The sequence below is a fragment of the Cyprinodon variegatus genome, unplaced genomic scaffold, assembly GCF_000732505.1.
Source record: "Cyprinodon variegatus isolate N-32 unplaced genomic scaffold, C_variegatus-1.0 Scaffold272, whole genome shotgun sequence".
Taxonomy (NCBI): Eukaryota; Metazoa; Chordata; class Actinopteri; order Cyprinodontiformes; family Cyprinodontidae; genus Cyprinodon; species Cyprinodon variegatus.
Genome location: NW_015150725.1, coordinates 176,032 through 181,165, shown reverse-complemented (window position 1 = coordinate 181,165; position 5,134 = coordinate 176,032). Strand labels below are relative to the sequence as shown.

Here is a 5,134-nt window from a genome sequence, read left to right as displayed (position 1 = left end):
CCACCTCTCTGTCCAGGGTGGACCCCTCCTCTCTGTCCAGGGTGGACCCCGCCTCTCTGTCCAGGGTGGACCCTGCCTCTCACCCGTAGACAGCTGGAGATGGACACCACCACCCCTCGCCACCCCAACTTGGATAAAGCATGACAGAAAATTGATGGATATTTAAAGTATTTCTGTAATTTGATTTGAGAATAAGGAAAGGGCATAGAATAATAAAGCTGTCCAAGAAGTGTGCTGTTGCTTGCTTGTGAGCGAAGACTTCACATGGTGTGAAAGCTTGGTGTTTCTGTGGTTAGAGCCATTTTGTTTCATGCAGACTTCCCATCACATGTATAAACCATGGGCCATGCTTGTGTGAATGTGGATAAAGGTTATTACCTTATGAATAGTGAAGGAAGAGATGGTAGGAGCTACTTTTAGCTGCATTTGGATCAAGCCAAAGTCTTTTGTTTGCAACAAAAAGATCCAAAGGAATTCGCCTTCACAGACAGGATAGGTTCATCCTTATGATTGCTGCTAATGTGACTGCTGTGAATAGGTCATCTAGCATTTTTATACCCGGTGTTTGTTCCAAAATCTAAAAATCATATATAAGCATGAAAAAAAGCTTAATCCAAGAGGCAGCAGTAAATAAAAAGGTTTATTTAGAGAGTCTTGGTGTCTAAAAGGGTGATTGGAACTTTGAGTCCCCACTAATGCCTCAAAGAGGCTATTACCCAAAATACAGTGTTTATCCTGTGACTTTGAAACCCTGCAAAAAAAGGTACACTCGTATGAAACAAGGAACCAAAAAGCATCTTAAGTTCTAATCTCCTCTACAGAAAGCAGCTGGCTGCAGTTCGCTGGCTCCTCAGTGAGCGACATGCATCATTAACATCTTTAAATGCTGAGGCGTCCTGCCTTTACAAACCTCAAACAGACCCCCAACCCACACATAAAGCCTCCCACCCGCCACTCACAGTCTTTAAAGTGTTACTAAAGAAGCTTAACGGCCCATTACAAAGTGTCTGCATGGGGCGTCTGAACTCCACTAAAACTGCTAGAAGTAACGGCATTTCACCAGGACCTCTAGTAGAACATACCGGGCTCACTTCAAGGAGACGGTTCAAGGAAGCAGCAGGTGAGTGAAAACATCTTTCTGCTGCACATTTGTTTTCCAATAATTGACTAAAGATGGCAGACAGACAGACAGACAGACAGACAGACAGACAGACAGACAGACAGACAGACAGACCTTTTCACACCATGACCATGTTAGACTTTTGAAGCATCACATGATGTAAACAAAGCAGTGATTGATTTTGCAGCATCAGCATCAGTAAACCTCCACAGAAGCCTTTTATAGAAACAGTAAAATATGTGTTAGAAAATGTTTCACCATATAGCTTACTTGAATATTCATCATATAGCATAGTAAAGCCTATTTTGAATTCTATCCTATCGTAAAGATGAAAAAACAGACAAAAAACAGTTCAAATGGCTTAGAGAACAAATGGCTTTTGTTTTTACAAATGAAAATATAAAATGTAAAGGATTTACTGTTGGTTTAAAAAACCATTTTAAGGCAGCTGTACTTGCACGTGAATTTTTATTTGCAAAAAAAGTATCCGATGTAAATTCTGATTGAAAATTCTCCGATTTTTAAAAATGTTAAGCGAAACATAATTTTTTTCGCCCGACTGATTTTTGATTATCGGCAAAATAAAAAAACAGCTATAATTAAACCTTTTAGTGCAGAAACAGTAATATTCGAATGCTCTGCTCAAGGGTATGAAAAGATCGATTCTTCAACAAAGAAAATTAAATATACCGTCTTTTTCTGAGGAAGCGAAAAGCATAGATCTAAAGTCCAGAATAAGGTGTATAATCTGCTCCCCTTCAAACGTGTATATAAACGATTCAGAGAAAGCATCGGCGATCAAAAAGGTGCAGTGTGTCTTTAATTTCTTGCCTTTGTGGAGGTGGCAGCGATAGCGAGGGCATCTCAGGGCGAACCACAAAGCCAAGGGTTAAAGACGATGCCATGTTGACTCTTTGTGAGCGGCGTTCCACGCCATTTTACTAGCTCTTTCTTTCCAGTCATAGCTAACCAGCTCTAACTTCCTACCAGCTCAGCAAACGCCATTCAAGGATAAGAGAAGCAGAGCGGGAAAAAAAGGAATCAGTGTTTCAGGAACATAAAGGGAAGGTCATTGTCTGCAAGCTTACCCTGGGAGACAAACAGAGGGCCTGAACCTGCCAGAACCTATCCCCGCCGACCAGGAGGTGGACCTGCAAGAGACCAGAACAACAAAGACAGTTTGTGACAAAGCTGAGGCGCCGCAGTCCGAGAGGAGTGAAATCAAGTCTGACATTTTTCATTTATTTGTAAATGCCTCCTTGGCGGCACACTCACTCGAAGCGACAGTTGGGCTTTTACCAAGTTAAGGGGAGATGATGGTAGAATAGAGGGATCCTGACAGAGGTTGTAATGAGATGCCGCATTAGGGCCGCTCTCTCATCTACTCTCTCCTCTCTCGCCCAGGAGCACGCCCTTCACTTCTAATCTGCCACGCCGACCATTTGCAGATGGTTAACCCTGGGAAAAACCTGTGACTAACCCTCTTTGGTGCTCTGATAAAACATTCTTCCTAGGTTTATTTTCTCAGAGACTTTGATGCTACAAATACTCTTTTTGTCAAGCAACATTTCAGAGTGTTTAGAACTTTAGGAAGGTTAGAAAAAGGAATAGTGACATCCATCCGATGCATCTGATGTATGGAGTGCAGGAACGGGAAGCTGTGGGATAAAATACTCAGTATTAAACTACAGGAAGGAGTCAGATGTACATTTTAGTCTACTTTGATATACTTGTACTTAAATAAAGAATACAAGCAAACCGAAATTTTGATTGAAAGAAAAAAGGATATTCAGCAGCATTTCAATGCTATGATATAAAACAAACAATATTAAATAAAAATGAGAAGAACGCGTCTTCAAATTATAAAATTTGTGAAGAAATTTTAAAGAAAAAGAGAAAAAATGGAAATATAAAATCATTAAATTATGAGAAAAAACAAAATATAACAAAATAATAATAACAAAACAAAAAAATAAATAAATGAATCACAAAGACTGAGACAACAGTAGAGTTTCTCTCAAAGACTTAATTAATTAAAATTAAATTTCTGGAATCAAAATAATGTTTTTTTTTTCTTTAAAAAGATGTTCTTTGCTTGCAACAATAAGGGACCAAATTTACTCCAAACCAAATCGCCCCAAAGGCTCCTGGCTAATCAAATATAAGGACGACTTGCCCTGTTTGCAGTCAGCAGCGGTTGGTATTAAAGGAAAAGTCGCTCATATTCAGAATTCAAACTTGTGAAAGTTCTTTAAATCTGAAATGATTCCATCCTGTTCAATAAATTATTTATTTATTTTATAATTTAGAGTAATTTTCATGTGAATGTGCTTTACTGGAGGCATCCATGTTTGTCAAAGAACACTGCTGCCACCTACTGGTTAGTGACATTGTCACGGTGCGGTATCGGCTGTTGATCAAGTCCCAGTGCTGTATCTGGTGTTTGTCACAACGCGCTATTATCCAAGTCATCTTGAAAACATTCTTCTTCCAAATGTTGGCTACATATTACGGGTTTTTTCTCTGGCCAGAAGTTCGATGGCAAATCCTCCCTCTTCAAGTTGGCGATCCAACGACCAACCCGTCCGCGGAGGATCAGGAATCAGAAAGGTGGAATAACTCTTTTTTTCACTTTTACCCGATGTATTCCAGCATCCAGCTGCCATGCACGTGGGCATTGTCACTAAAGTCAATGGTTGACGTGCATCAAGGCGCAGCAAAAGGTGCACAGACCATGTTTTCAGGAGGACTTTCTCACTTCAAAATAGATTCAAACTACTTTTTACCCGCTGATCACAGCTAATATAGCTGCCATTGTTCCAGGCAATGAAAGGATAGATTAGCTCCGCCCACCGAGCATCAGACCCACTTCCCCCCATGAAGCTAGAGCAGCAAAGATGCTTCAGCGGCGCGTCAGAACTAAACTGGTACAAGCATCAGAAATGAAGCAGCTCATGTGTTTTCGCTGCTCCGGCTGCTTGCGGTCTGAACGTAGCATGAGGGATGAATTATAGCAATTAGAAAAAAGCACTGGATTTAATTTTGACCAGAAGCGCTCTCTAAAATATGTGCTAACATCATTCTTGTTCATATATTATTATATAGTGGCATTCTTAGAAAGCCTTCAGACTTTTTCTGCAGAAATATCTATATTCATCTCCTTCAACCAGAGAAAAGGCTTTTTTGATGTGATAAAGTTCTTGTCCAGCTTTCCTCTCCCCACAGACTGTACCAGCTCGTGTTGCATTGAGCTCCCCTACGGTTATCAGTAAGATGGTACAACCCTTCTTTCTATTTTGATGCTATAGCCATTGCTGTGAGGAGTTTTTTTTTTCCCGTTTGCAAACCGCTCAGCTAATCCCAGCACCATTTCACACCAACCTTTTTATGCACATTATTCCGGATCCATAATTCATATTTTTTACTTCTATTTTGTACCTATAAACAAACAAAAAACATACTTAGATTTGTTTCTTCAGAGATTTGTGACGGTTTCAGTTTATTTATTTCTGTTTGGCGTTTGGGCCGACGGATAATAGAATATTTCAAACAGAGCAGTGATCCAACTGAAATAACCCTAAACAAGCTGGTTGTTTTATTCTCCTGAAGTCATGCAAACAGATTTTATAGCAGGAAGGTAAAAGTAATTTGTGGAAAAGCTGTCATCATTATTGAGGGGCTAAAACATTCCCCTTTACACACTGCAATAAATAAAGATGAAGAGGAGGACGTGTCTGTTCCAAACCCTCAATAATAAGCTACAACGACCGAAACCACAAAAAAATGAATCTGTGAGAGCAGAAAGGACTAGGACACATCAGACTCTCAGCTTCCTGTCCTCTGGTCCTTTCCTCTGACTTTACCAGGTTGTTCATTGCTCTGAAACGACTTTATGTTTAAAGCATGAAAGTCGGCTTCCTTTAATCGTCTCTTCTACTGCGACCCTTCTTCTGTTTTCATCTAAAAATAAAAATAAATTTATACCATAATGAACCAAATCTGTGTTTCTCAGAC

General features: G+C 39.9%; 1 long non-coding RNA gene across 1 annotated transcript in view; it reads right to left on the bottom strand.

The window, feature by feature from the left end:
- LOC107089926 overlaps positions 1-2,676 on the bottom strand; it is a 42,294-nt gene extending 39,618 nt beyond the window's left edge. Inside the window, exons 1-2 of the long non-coding RNA XR_001481454.1 lie at positions 2,396-2,676; positions 2,209-2,271 (exon numbers count right to left, since the gene is read on the bottom strand). This is a non-coding gene — a long non-coding RNA (uncharacterized LOC107089926). The remainder of the gene's footprint in view (positions 1-2,208; positions 2,272-2,395) is intronic.
- Between the last annotated feature and the right edge of the window lie 2,458 nt (positions 2,677-5,134).